The sequence below is a fragment of the Grampus griseus genome, assembly GCF_964374135.1.
Source record: "Grampus griseus genome assembly, chromosome: 17".
In the NCBI taxonomy this organism is placed as follows: Eukaryota; Metazoa; Chordata; class Mammalia; order Artiodactyla; family Delphinidae; genus Grampus; species Grampus griseus.
Window position 1 is genome coordinate 76,943,556 of NC_139011.1, and position 15,105 is coordinate 76,958,660.

The 15,105-nt window shown below is 48.5% G+C and overlaps 1 protein-coding gene across 1 annotated transcript in view; it reads right to left on the reverse strand.

Annotated features, from left to right (window-relative positions):
- The window catches only part of LYN (LYN proto-oncogene, Src family tyrosine kinase), a 111,818-nt gene extending 97,089 nt beyond the window's left edge, over window positions 1–14,729 (reverse strand). The window contains exon 1 of the mRNA XM_082674792.1: window positions 14,644–14,729. The gene's annotated coding sequence lies outside the window, so the exon portion shown is untranslated. The remainder of the gene's footprint in view (window positions 1–14,643) is intronic.
- Between the last annotated feature and the right edge of the window lie 376 nt (window positions 14,730–15,105).

The window sequence follows — 15,105 nt, forward strand, 5'->3', positions numbered from 1 at the left end:
CCCCAATGTTCACTGCAGCATTATTTACAATAGCCAGGTCATGGAAGCAACCTAAATGCCCATTGACAGACGAATGGATAAAGGAGATGTGGTACATATATACAATGGAATATTACTCAGCCATAAAAAGGAAAGAAATTGGTTCATTTGTAGAGACGTGGATGGACTGTCACACAGAGCGAAGTAAGTCAGAAAGAGAAAAACAAACATCGTATATTAACGCAAATATGTGGAACCTAGAAAAATGGTACAGATGAACTGGCTTGCAGGGCAGAAATAGAGACACAGATGTAGAGAACAAACATATGGACGCCAAGGGGGGAAAGCGGCTGGGGGTGGTGGTGTGAGGAATTGGGAGATTGGGATTGACGTGTATACACTGATGTGTATAAAGTAGATGACTAATAAGAACCTGCTGTATAAAAAAATAAATAAAATAAAATTCAAAATAAAATGGAAATTACCTTCCACATGCTATAATCATTATTTTTTAAAAAATAACCTTTCAAGGTTAAATAAAACACATCAACCCGGGAGTCAAGCTGGCTTGCATCGCATTTACTTAATAGCTAAAAGAGCAAAGTATTATCTCTAAGCCTTGGTTTCCTTATCAATACCAAGAATATCAATAACACACCTTGTAAGGAATTGGTCACCTAACAGAGGACACACACTCAATAAATGAATGCTATTTTTATTATGTTTTCTGTAAAAGGTAATTATTGCCTGGTACGAAGGTCAAGCAAGTAATAACTGTGCAGGCGTCATTATAAGATCCTTCCGGGAATTCCCTGGTGGTCCAGTGGTTAGGACTCGGAGTTTTCACTGCCATGGCCCAGGTTCAATCCCTGGTTGGGGAACTAAGATCCTACAAGCCACGCAGCCAAAAAAAAAAAAAAAAAAAAAAAGGAAAGAAAGGAAGGAAGGGAGGAAGGGAGGAAGGAAGACGTTATGGAAAAACCCAAATGAACTTTTTCGCCAACCCAATACGATTCTTCCAATTATGAAAGAAATTGGGGACTTCCCTGGTGGCGCAGTGGTTAAGAATCGGTCTGCCGGGATACAGGGAACACAGTTTCGAGCCCTGGTCCAGGAAGATCCCACATGCCGCGCAGCAACTAAGCCCGTGTGCCACAACTACTGACCCTGCACTCTAGAGCTCGCGCGAGCTAAAACTACTGAGCCCACGTGCCACAACTACTGAAGCCCGCTCGCCTACAGCCTGTGCTCCGCAACAAGAGAAGCCACCGCAATGAGAAGCCCGCGCACCGCAACAAAGAGTAGCCCCCGCTCGCCGCAACTAGAGAAAGCCTGCGTGCAGCAACGAAGACCCAACGCAGCCATAAATGAATAGACAAACAAATAAATAAATAAAATTAAAAAAAAAAAGAAAAGAAAGACATTGGCTTTCCCTTCTGTGACAAACTAACCACTCCTAGCTCCTTTTCTCCTTGAGCCTCAGACATCAGTCTCTGGTCTGAAGAAAGTGAGTTCGGTCTGAATCGTGAGGCTCATCATTATCCAGTCTTCAGTAAGTAAGACAGTCTAGATTTGGGGGCCTATGAGCCAGAAAGGTCCTTTAGCTCCCTGCAGAGCCCAGGCAGCATGGAAAAGTTAAGTCATCCTGGTGTGGTCCCTCCTTCGTCCATCGTTCATCCAAACATTCTTTCCCTTAGCGACAAACGGTGCTTCTGAGCTTGGACAAACATTTCAAAATGCACTTAGGGCTCAAGTCCAAGTGCGCATCTAGGTTCAGACGACCACAGCCTTTGCAAAATCTTTTCAGTCATTTCCATATCGTTGCACAGAATAAGCTCCCTAAAGACGATGAGGGCCAAAAACTGATTACTTGGGCAAAAAGAAAAGCAAATAGGAAATGTTTGTTAGGCCTCTATTATGTTTCAAGTACATCCACATAAATAATCACAGATGAACTTCAAAAGACCTCCTGTTATGAATCTTCACACGACACGTGGCCACAGGGAGATGTCGAGAGGTCAAGTGACTTGCCCAAGATTATAACTGTGAGAATTCATACCTGCGAAGGTGGAGCCAGGTCATGTGACCAGGTCCGCTGTCTGTCAAATGATCCCATTTCACTTGAGCCCTGTGAGAGCCCACAAGAGGCTATGGTCATGACTGTTCTCCAGGTGGGGAGCTGGGGCTCACAGACACGGCTCCCGCAAGGTAAACCTGGGGGTTAAGAGCAATGCCATCACCCCGGGGCAGCGGGGGGGGGGGGGGCAGGCTGGGAGGCAGCAGAATGCAGCAGGGCAAATGCCCACAGTTCACCCTCAGAATTTAAAACTCTGCTTCCCAGTATTCCCTCCCTAGTAACTTCCATCCAGGCTTAATAACACCGCCCTTTCCTACCATCTTGGAAGATGCTGCTGGAGAGAACCTTTATTTATTTTTTTAAGTAGAAGAGCTAAAAGAGAATAACTAGTACGAGTAATCCTGTTCCTCAGGCATCTCAAGGTAACCGTGGAGCAACAGTTACACAAGCTGCTAGACTGTTACCAACACACACCTCACCATCTCCAGCAGATGGGTAAGGAAGCCGGCTAAATTGTTTCCCCATCTTTTCTTTTTCTATTCTCAGCTGAGGAACACACTTCTTCACTGGAAACCTGCCCTGCTCTGGCCAGTCCCCTTGCTAATCCGCCCCCCACCTCCATCCCCAGCTTCCCCCCCCCCCGCCCCGTCCCGGTTCCAATCTTCCGGGTCATCCAACGGTGAAAACGCAGACAGCAAGCATCAGCACCTGTGGCCAGAGGAAGATGAACCTGGGGCCGGAACTGCAGGCAGTCAAACCATGGGCTCAGTGACCGCCCCCCCCCCGGGAAGGGGTCATTCCCAGCCTTGGCCTCTGGACCACAGCTGTGACTCCTTTGCAGGAAGATGGGCACCTCCGTACTCTGCCGCCTGTGTGCGTTCTTCGTATTTCACAAGAAATAGAAAGTTATACTCCTCGTCCTACTTCAAAAAATATTTTAACTTCCTGAGCATATTGGAACAATTCGACCATTCAGAATAATGGATGGGAGGGCAAGTCAAATGCATGCATATTCATGACCGGCAAGTGTCCAAGAAACGTTTTCTGAATCATGAATAGATGAAGCATTACTTCATGGGCTAATGCATTCCGCAGGTCAAACGACAGCGCTCTCTCACCCCCAACAAAAATAAATGTCAAAACTACGAGAAGCAGAACAAACAGTCAGTCATAAGGGTACTGTGTTTCTTCACATCAAAAAAGAGAGTCCCATTTTATGAAGACCATTATAACTGAATTCACAAAGCCAGTTGGTGCTTTTAAATGTCTGTGTGCGCACTGGCTCTGTGTCACACAGCAGGATGTTTGATTACTTGTGGGTCACTGGAAACCACCCTTATCACACCCAGGTTTCTAAATTTGCATTTATACATTTACTGAGCTATGCAGAGATGGGTAGAAAAACAAGCTATGTATGGCGAGCGCCATCTAATTTTACTAACTAATGGTTGAATAAACAGGTATGTAAATAAGGCTCTGATCAAACCCAGTGTGAGAATTTTAGCAACTGAATAGCCAGGGTATAAAACCAGACCAGGACTTGTCCTCCTCCCACTGAACTGCAGTCATTCAACACAGAGATGCCGATGCCAGCCAAACCCACAGCTTGAAAAGCTGTTCATCTGCCAAACCAAATGGCTTTGTACTGCTTTTCAATTTCTAACACTTTATTGTGAAAAAGCCAACACGGGAAACTCAACTAAAACTTGACACAGGAATGTAGATGCTTTGAGGAGAGAGAGTGAGGGGCGGTGCAACCGGAGACGCTGCGTGTGAGCATCGCTCCGCTTCTCCGTCTGGGGGGGGGCGTTACATGAGGGTCTGCTTGGAGCTAGGCTTACCTCTGTGTTTGTATTTTGCTACATGTACGTTACACTTAAATTAGAAGAAAAAAACCACCTCGACACTGGGAAAGCATAAAAACTATCCTCCTCTTCACACCTATGAAGAAGAACTCCACTAGAAATATCCTTTCCTATTATGTGATTTGGAACTGGGGGTCCGTGGCTAGAAATAACAGAATTAGCCAATCAGAAAGCACCTTTCAGAGCCATCTAGTTCACCTTTTCTGAAAGGTCCTGCAAGAGAGTCACTTAGCCTGCGCCTACAAACTTCTGACTTGTAATGGAGAAGGACCACTTCACACCCCAGCTGGGTCCCCTGCAGGCAGCTCTGATTGTTAGAAAGTTCCTCCTTACTCTCCAATCCCAAGCCCTGCCTTGGTAAAATTCTCCATTATAAACTCACGCCACAGCCATTACAGAATCTTGTCAGCCATCAATCCACTTGGCCCTGGATTAACACAGAGTTAGAGACCCTGTCCCCGTCCCTGCGAACCACTGAGCACCAGTCAGCTAGCTAGGTGCCCCAGTCAGAATAAGGGCAACTCAGCAAACTCAATGAAATGTCCTCCAGACCGCCCTCATCTATTTGTACACATTTCTGCTTATCGAGCAAACTTCTTAAAACTCATTTTTAAAATTGTAATAAAATACACATAATGAAATTTATATCTTAACCATATTTAAGTGTACAATTAAGTATATTCATAACCTCATGCAACCATCACCATCCATCTCCAGAGCTCTCATCTTGCAGCACTGAAATTCCAGATCCAACGAACAACTACCGTTCCCCTTCCCCCAGCCCCTGGCAACCACCATTCTACTTCCTGTCTCTATGAATTTGATTTCTCTAAGTACCTCATGTGGATGGAATCATACAATATTTGTCCTTTTATTTCTCTTAACATACTGTTCTCAAGGTTCATCCGTACTGTAGCTTGTGTCAGCATCTCCTTCCTTTTCAAGGCTGAATGATATTCTCTTGCATGTATAGACCACATTTTGTTTATCCGTTCATCTGTTGATGGATACTTGAGTTAGCTATTGTGAATAATGCTGCTATGAACATGGGTGTACAAATATCTCTTCAGGACCCCACTTTCAATTTCGGGAGGTCTATACGCAGAAGTGGAATTGCTGAATCAAAAGGAAATTCTGTGTTTAATTTTGGGAGGAACTGCCAGACTGTTTTCCACAGCATCTGCACCATTTTATCAATCCCACCAGCAGTGCACAAGGGCTCCAATTTCTCCGCAGCTTCACCAACATTTGTTATTTTCTGGGTTTTGTTTCTGTGTTTGGTTTTCTGGTTAATTCCATATTCTCCCTATCCTGTGCTGTAACCACTTACACACTGCCTTCCTTCTTACCAGAACTACTTGTTTCTGTGCACTGATTCAGATGCCCAGGGATTTCCCGAGCAAGGTGATGGTTACACCCAGGACCACAGCAAGTTAGCTTGTCAGCCTCTGGTGTGTGAACAGCCCAGAGAGAATAGAGCACGATCAACTCTTTAGGACAGGAAGTTCACACTTATTAAGGTTTACACCCACCACAATGACTAACACAAAGTACTCAATAAATATACATTTCAAAAATCCATCGTGATTACAGAAGCCCAGTTATCAGCATTAATGCCACACCGGTCTGTGTGACTAGGAGAAACAAAGAGCAGACAACCACCTACTGTGTACGTCACAAATTAGTAATCAGGATAACCTATACTATCTTCCTTCCAATTTCCTGACTTTCACATAAGGCTTTTTCTTTCTTTATCCTTTATCCATGTCTCACTTCCCTTCTGTCCTCCCTCCCCCACTCCTTTTCTGTTTGTATCTTAGGACCATCTATGGAGCATTATTTTTTTTACTGATTACCGTCCAACCCAAAGTACACCATTCATGAACCAATCACTTGCAAGAATAAGAGGTTTTGACCAATCAGGGCCACCCTGTAGATGGGGACGCAGAAAACGTCTGCAGAAACTTCAGTGGAGAAGATGGATCCTGATGTGATCTGGGTTCTGTTGGGAAGACAGGCAGAGTAATAGTGCTGGGTAGACAGGCCAACAGTCATGTCCCTACACATCCTGTACTTACAGTGGACAGATATTCAGTCAATCTGACAGCGGCTGGCTTCAACTGTGCAAAAACAGTGCAGAACTAGAACTGACAAGCAGAAACTATGGAAATAAAACATTGTAGCATGAGAGAAAAGGTTTCTAATATCCACAGCTGGACAAAAATGAAACGGGCTGCTTTGGGCAACAGGAATATCCCTGTCACGGTGCTTTTCACAATATGACCTCCTTACCTGCGTCGGAATCACCTGGGACAGACCCTAACTTTTGAGACCCAGTGTTCAAGGGAAAGTGACTATGTGTGAGACACACTGACAAAAATCTCTTCCTTCTCTCAGAGCCTGTGCTTCTCATGCTTGATACTAAGGTAGATGGGTGATGTCAAGAGCCCCGTGGTTGACACTTGACGCCAGGCAGAACACGTCATTTGTTAAATTGGGCTGTACTAGGCCGCCTTAGTTGAAGACATTAACTACAGCAATAAGGTAACATTTGAGTCATTTACCAAAACGTCCAGAAATTTTTTTTCTCCTAGACTCTTGAAAGGTTATCCACTGGTAAAGGAATTTATGGCAAATGACAATTAAATCCTCATTTAGTGGTTATTTTCATTTATTTAAAGCTTTTAAAATAACTGAAAACCATAAAGTGAAATATATACGCAGGCAGTTATGAAATTCAACTTGTTGAATTTCTTTTTTAAATAGATTTGGCATCGTTAAATTTGAAACAACTGGAAAAGTCGATGTGGTCCAGAGAGACAAAAACTAACTCTTTCGGTGCTTGTTTGATTATCCTGATGACCATGAACTGTATATTAGAACTTTCTTTGAAGCAGGGACCGCATCCACTACGCCCATGTCGCTCCTCAGATTATGAAGTCTCTTGTTCTTTAAGGATGCCTCCCTTTAACGTCTCCGACTGGTGAATTCCTTCTCCCCCTATCCTACACGGCTCAGGCATCGTCCCCTCACTGTCACCAAGAGCCCTGTGCTTCTGTTTGCAGAGCACTCTGTACATACACGTCTAGGGCAGCGCTGAGCAGACTCTGAAAACCACATTTATGCCCCCGTGTCCCACTCCTGAGGGCATCTTTGAATGCAGAGGCCATCCAGCTCACCCCTGTAGCCTCCGGCAATTCCTGGTACCTCAGGCAGATCAGAAATTCAGCTGCCCCATGACAGCGGAGGCTCCAGACCAGGGCAAACACCGTGCTGGGAAGGATGGCCTATGACAGACTCCCCCGCTAGACTCGGAACTTTACGGACGCTGAGACAGCGTCTAAGCCTTGTACTATTATGTGCCGGCTGTGTACCAGAAACTGTGTCAGAGATGACGGATTCACTCTGCTAATCCCCACCACACACCTGAGAAGCGGGTGTGGTGCTGTTATCATCATTTTATAAATGAAGAAATGGTGAGAATAAGTCACAAGTGTTGGAGCGCAGACTGGGCGCAGGTTTGTCTAACTTGGAAGTCCGTCTTCTTTCCACCATATGATATACCATCTCTTCTCAAGGTTAAAATGAATAATCCCTCGTGGGCACTGAATACATCAGCTATTCAACATGCCGTGTCTGATTATGCGAGGGCGTTCCTCGCATAATTGCCAAATTATGCCATTTTGTCCAGCCGTCGCCATTCCTAACTACGGCGATGCTTTTAATACACTAATTTGTACGTGGTAAGAACAATGCCACAACCGAGCTGCCGCCGTACAATAAATAGTCTCCATTTAAATCAGATGGAAAATACCGATAACCCCACAGAAACTTAGACCTCAACTCCGAACTGATTTCTTCAGCAGTGTTGCCTCATCAAGAAGATTCAGATAAATGTCTGGACAAGCTCATCACCATCCGGGACAGTCATCAGGTTCCTCCTCGCTACTGACTATAAATGATGTAGTCTGATGTCATGTAACGTAGCAATAAATGTTACTTTCTGGCCCCGGATTAACCTCTGTGGAAGTCCCCGTTCCTCCCCCGAGTTAATCATCCTCCTCTTCAGAGCACACAATGAGTGTCTCAGTGTCTCTTCATTTTTGGGCGACATCACCAATACTTTACTACGGAAGAGTCTAGGCAAGAAGTTGATTGTGATGGGAAAAAAATGGCTGCCCCCCAAAAGGCTCCACCATTCACCTCCGTCTACACAGTGCAATCCAACACTGAGTCCTGGGGACAAGGGTCCTCGGCGCCTGCGCGAACAGCCCCACCCCTGCCTGGCCGCCCAGTGATGCTGCAGGAACCAGTCTCCTCCCCCGGCCCCCCGCGGCTCCTTCTCCCCTGCGGGGTTTCCTCCCGATGCTGGGCCTGACTCATGGTAGGTTCTCAAGAAACTCAGCCCTAAATATAAGTAAATATAAGTGGACGCTTCTTTAGGAAAATATCCTGGCTGCTTACAACGTTTGCAACGCATGAGCTCCTCCAGAGTCGGGTCTGCCTGAAAGGATATCCACACAGTCATCATAAGGGCTACTTTTGCCCCAAAGTTTCCTGATCGCTCCAATTCCCCTCTGCCGCCACCCTGGCTTATTACACGTCATCACCCATTACACCGCTGTCCTAAAATCGTATGTCATGCTCTTTGTAACGAAATAGAGATCTACAAAAAAGAAAAATCAGCGTTCGCCCATCACCCAGAAATGATCAGTACTGAAAACTTTAGTATAAAATAATTACTCACGTGCATAGCTTATAATTATGCATCACACAGAAATATTTTAGTTCAGAAATGGTCACATATATTACGTCTCAGCTTGTGTTCAGCTTTTTAAAAGCATCTTTCATATCGATAAGTACAATTTAATTCTATTTTTAAAGACATTTATAAGGTATACCATTCATTGTATGGATGTATCTTAATTTATGTTTGCGTAATAAACCCCGTCACCGGACTGGAGCTTGTGGAACTGCTGGGACCACCTCTGAGCGTTTTATTTCACTTGTTTATTTACTTTTGGCCACTCCACTTGTGGGGTCCTAGTTCCCCAACCAGGGATTGAACCTGGGCCACAGCAGTGAAAGCCGAGCCCTAACCACTGGACCACCAGGGAAGTCCCACCTCTGTCCATTTTAAACTCTGCCCCATCTCACCAAGCTGGCCTCAGAGGACTGCCTGGGGTCAGACTCCCCCAACAAGCTGGGAGGAGGGGCTTTTCACCAAATGTTCTTTCTTTCTTTTCTTTTTCTTTTTTTTTTTTGGCATACAGATGGGTGCGCATTTGGATCCAAGATAAAGTATGATGTTTCTTGCTACGGATCAAGGTGAAGAAGTGTGAAAGTCACTGATCTATCCCAAATGTTTAACAAGAGGCTATAGCTTGAGGAATTTTAAAAATAGCACCGAACACTGTAGTTAGGATTAAGAAATTATTACAATGCCTGAACATTAAAAGATTTCAAAACGTCCACTCAGAGTTTTGTAACAGTTTCCATGGTGCAGAATTTCAAAACGTCCATCTTTCTGTGGCTGACAACTCCAGCATGGCCGCCACGCGGTTCTGCCCGAAGAGGCTCCACCCTGAGGGCTAGGCTCATTCTTTTTTCCCCTCCTCTCCCCTCCCCACCCCACCCCCCACCCCCCAAGGACAAACTGAAAAGGAACAGAGCAGAAGGTGGTAGAAAGAGCCCGAACCCGCAAGCAAAAGCAGCGCGGGGTGGTGCCGAAGGCCAGGGCATCGCTTCCGGCGGCCTCCTCCTCCCGCGGGCCTCCCGCCGCACTTCTGCTCTCCGTGCCGCAGCTTCCCCGTGGAAAGCAGAAGTGGGCCTCCCTCTCCAGACGGCCTCTCTGGACCAGCTTCCCCCCACACCCCGCGCCTCCCCGCCCCCGGGGGTTAACATTCACCAGGCGACCGGAGCCACCCCGAAGGCCCGAAGGGGTGGGGGGCGCCCCTGACCCGGCTGGAGGCGGATCGTGTCCACACCCATCTCGCCCGCCTCACCGTGGACTCTCACCAGCGCCGAAGAGTCACGACGGCTCCCCGCCCGAGCACGACACGGCGGAGCCACGCTGGGCCCACAGAGCGACGGCGGAGAACCGGGGAGAGGGGGCGAAGGGCTTCCAACCAGCATGACTCGGGGTCAGTAAAGAGCGTGCCCTTAGGTGCTCACAGAAACGGGGGCCAGGCCCAGCAGGACCTGACTTTGTCTCGAGTGTGAAGTGTGAAACGGAAATGAGACACACTTAAAGACCCCCTGGGCCTCATGATGAAGACTTCTTCCCTGTGTCCTAAAGCTCACCAGGAGGAGACAGAGCTCCCAGCCTTGACAAACGCCCACCCCGATGGACTCTATTAATGTATCCCCGTTCTGTGGAACATCACTTATACATCTTAGCGTGATGAAGAATGAACACAGTTACACCGAGATCAACCAATAACGGTCAACTCCTATCAACTCGTGACTTGAAGGCTCTGTACAATAGTGGGGAAAGAGTTGAAGAGAGGAGTTAGAGAAGAGAGACTGGAAATACACTGAGGTTAATAAAATGCAAATAAAGCACAGTGAGATAACCAACGCTTTGGAGGAGTTCTTTACAAATGGAAACTGTCTCTTGATTATAAATACAACTTTCACGAAATAGCTTGGCAGCAAATAAGAAATGCTGATGCTCAGTCAGTACTAAGGGAAAGTAAAGTTCAGGACAAGATTGAAGAAGCAGCCCAAGAATTAAGAACCGAGGCTGTTAACAGGACCCTGCAACCTGTTAGCATGGACAAGCCTTTTAAACACATCGTCCCCAGTAATTCCTGAAACTTGCTGTTCTAAATTACAAGGGAGCCCTTCCAGCTAACGGAAGCCAAGGGTATCTAAAATAAGGTTCAAGTCTTTAAACTGGCCTGTTCCAAAAATTCGAATCCCTCAATGGGCAGATTTCCCTACTATTTTCTACACTTGGGCTTCTCCCCCAAATGGGAACTTACTCAAAATAAATGTCAGAAATGATGAGAGAGTGAGCTCAAAGTTTCACAACTTAAGTATCAGGAAAGCAGACAGCTGTAAGAAACCTTTCAGTACTTCTGACCAACTTCCTCTTCCCTGTCCGGCTCTTAATCAATCTTAAAAGACGGAAGGGGATGTCTATCTAGTGTAGCAGTGTGGGCGTAGGACGAGCCTTGTTTATAGCAGGTACCCCGGAAACGGGCAGCGTGTCTCCATGTGCATCCCGCGGGCCCTCTCTCCTTACTTTATATTTTGCCCTCGAGTGACGACTCTCCCTATTATAACAACCACACAAGGAGGCTCGTAGGGTTTATAACGAGGCTGAAGGGAATTCCTTTACAAAGTATTACTTGGGTACTTCTATAGTGACCAGTAAGCACTGGAGAGCCCCCAAGGCAGTCACTAGAGCTGCTGTGACAGCAGCCAGGATAGGTGTCACCTAGGCAGCTATCAGAGCTCCCCCAGCCCCAAGCAGGAAGCCGAGCTGAAAGGCACAGAAACTTAGCTCCCCAGTAGAGCCTAAGTACCCTGCGTGCCAGTACACCTGCTCATCTGCTCTGACAGCCCCTTAGCTCAGACAATTTCCGAGTGATAGAAGAAATTTACCTCGTGATTCTGTCTTAAACATGTTTATTAGATGATAGGTTAATTACTTCTGAGTACCTGCTACAGGTCCAAAGGCAGAAAAGGGGGAAAACTCTAGAGTTGGAGCCAGAAAACATACCTACTATGCCCAGCGATGCCACTTAACCAGGCTTGTGACCTTGGATATGCCTAAACTCTTTTTTTTTTTTTTTGGTATCTGTCCCTGCCTACCCTGGGGGGTCATGAGAGGTTCAAATGAAATCACAGTTCAGAAGGCTTCAGAGCCCTGGATAAGCAAAAGGTATCAGCACCATCATTGCCAGAAAGAGCCCAGGAAAGGTCCAAGGCTGTCTCTGCCATCAATGTGTCATTGATCAATGCCCCAACTAATGACTGTGATGACCTTTCCATGTCAGCACTGTCCATGCCTGAGGACACAGAGGTCGCTGAGATCAGCAGTGTGAGTGGGCTGTAACAGTGTTTCATGATGGGGACATATATTCCTATTTATACAGATTTTAAATTAATATGGGCTTGTTTATGGATAATATGGTCCCACATTTTTGTGTATTTTTAAATTTATTGATTGATTTTTATTTTTGGCTGTGTTGGGTCTTCGTTGCTGTGTGTGCGCGGGCTTTCTCTGGTTGCTGTGAGCGGGGGCTACTCTTTGTTGCATTACGCGGGCTTCTCATTGCGGTGGCTTCTCTTGTTGTGGAGCACGGGCTCTAGGCACATGGGCTTCAGTAGTTGTGGCTCGCGGGGTCTAGAGCGCAGGCTCAGTAGTTGTGGCGCACGGGCTTAGTTGCTCCGCGGCATGTGGGATCTTCCCGGGCCAGGGCTCGAACCCGTGCCCCTTGCATTGGCAGGCGGATTCTTAACCACTGCACCACCAGGGAAGCCCAATAACATGGTTTAATGTTGTAAGTTACAAGTCCATATATTCATTTGAACCAGCTGGCATCTCAAATGTTTCAGTGGTTTATTTTTGAATACAAATATAATGGAACTAAAGGCTTTGGAAGTCACTGAATCACAACCCCACTGGATCACTTTTCTGCTAAGAGAATGCCATGGGTGGGGATGGGACACAGATATCACAAGTTCTCTACAGAAGTGTCCAATACCGATGACTGTAAGATAAAGTGCATCTTTTTGGGCAACATCTTACCCAGATGTGGTCTTTGCAGGCTACCTCTTACCACTCCAAATCAAGATTTCTCTCCCAGTGATACACCACAGAAACCAGTCCTGAGTGGAAATGCCCACTTACAACACTAGTGCTGGGATAACTTGACAAGTCAAAAAAGTTCCTCAAGTCCCCATTTTAGAATCCAGGCCAGAGAGGACCAGTGAGCTACAGATGCCTTAGGGGCCAGCCTGTTCTTTGGCCTTGCACAGGGCCAGGCTCAGAGCAGACTTTCCTTCCTTCTTCCAAGCAATCTCGACCACGTGACAGGCACCAGGGCTAGCATTTTGGACAAGACTGGCAAAGTTGTTTTCACAGAGATTTCACTGTAGTGGTGAAAGCAGACTATACACATATGGGCAAATCATAATATAACTCTAGTCACTGCTGTGAAGGAAATACTGGCGGAATAAATGGCCCAAATAATTGATCCCAAATCACAGCTCTGATAAATGGTGGAAGAGACCCAAACTCGGGTTTCCTGGCTTCTTTACGTCAGCTGCCCTCTGTCCTTCACTCAGGAAGAGGGTTCTCCCATTCTGCATCCAAAGAGGCCCAGCAGATATATGTATACATATAGCTGATTCACTTTGCTGTACAGGAGAAACTAACACACCACTGTAAAGCGATGATACTCCAATAAAGATGTAAAAAAACAACACAAAGAGGCCCAGTCACCAAAAGCCCCTTGTGATCAAATTCAATTTCTTCAAGCCTCAAAACGGCTTGACTTCCTTACTTCCAAATGAGAACCAAGAGCTACCTGAATCCTACCCTTTTCCAGCAGAGCTTACCTTATCAGGACGTACTTAGGAGTACTCAGTAAGCTCCCGTATTCTCTCAGCGCATATTCCCCTCCCCACAACTTTAGGTGGTGCTGGCCAGAGAGAACGCCCCTGCCCTCCTGAACCCTACGGCCGGCTGCGGGGTAGCCAAGAAATCAAAAGCAAGTCAAATCTCCTCATTGGCTAGTTCTTAGGGTGAGTCAGACTCCGGGGCGCTGCTTTGGGACAGCACGTCTCCGGTGTATTTATTCTGCAGATTTATTAGTAAGGTCAGGTGGCTAAATCTGACAAGCAGGTTTGGGTGTAAAAACCATCAAATTGCAAAGAACCAGGGAGCCTCGTTGTTATGGACAAAATTATTCGCAATAATAACAGCACCGTTTATGGAATGCCTAGTATGTGCTTGTGGCTTTACGTGCAATAAACAGTTCAGAAGGTAGGTATGTTCTAAAGATGAGGAAACCCAAACCGAGAATTTCAAATAACAGGCCCAAGTTCACACTCAGCTAGGAAACTGTGAAACCCGGGTTGAACTCAAGTTACTGAGATGGCAAAGAAGTTGGGGTAATTCAGACACACACACACACACACACGCCGGAGATAACACAGGAAAGTGAGAAATGACGTTCACACCCTTCCCCCCAGGCGAAGGAAAGGCAACCCCTGAATTCTTAAAATAACTCTCGCTTCCTCTCGGCCGCCGGGGGCTCGGGACCGCCGCCCCGCAGGCCGGGAGGCGCCGGGCTCCGCGGGAGGGTGCGCACCGCCCCCGCCGCCGCCGCCGCGCCCGGACGTCACGCTCCCGCCGGGCCACCGGGGAGGGCGGCCGCCCGCCGGCCTCGTAGGGCGCCCGGGCCGGGCCGCATCGCTCACCTCGGGGACCCGAGGCCCGGAGGGGACGCCGGACCGTGCCAACGAGGAGTCTCCGCGGGACCTCCGCCGCGCGCGCGCGCGCGTCGCGTGGACAGGGGCTTCCCCGCCACGCAGGGAGCGGCCCGCGCGGGGACAGCATCCGGCCCTCGGGGCGGCGCCGGAGGGACCCGCGGTGCGCCCGCCCCCGCCCGCAGCCCGCGCCCCGCCCCTGCGTCCCGGGCCGAGAGACACCTGCGGAGCCGCCCGCCCCGGCCCCCCGCCTCCCGGCTCCCGCCCGCGGCTCACCAGCTCCGGGTGCGAGTCGCGCGCGGCGGCGGCGGCGGCGGCGGCACTCCACGGTGGCCGGGGGTCCGAGCGGGGGCCGCGACGGGGCGGGGCGGGGGGCGCGCGGCTCGGGGTGCGGGCTCGGGCCCGGGGTGGCGCGGCCGCCCCGCCTGCCGCGGGCTGGAGGCTGCGGCGCGTCCGGCCCCGAGGCGCCACGGCCGGGAGCGAGCGGCGGCGGCCCTGAGCGGCGGCGGAGGAACTGGCCGTCGCCGAGCTCGGCCGGGAGGTCCCAGCTACTTCCTGGTGCTCGGATTTGCATACCGCGCCTGGAGGGCGGGGAAGTGACCGTTTGGCCCCTGCCCAAGGTTTGGGGCTTTGGCGTGGCCGTCGCGCCGAGCTTTGAAGGCAAAGAAACCTGCGTCCCAGCCCGCAGCTCCGGAGCGTGGAGCCGCCCCGGGCCCGACCTCCTCCGGCGGAGGCGGA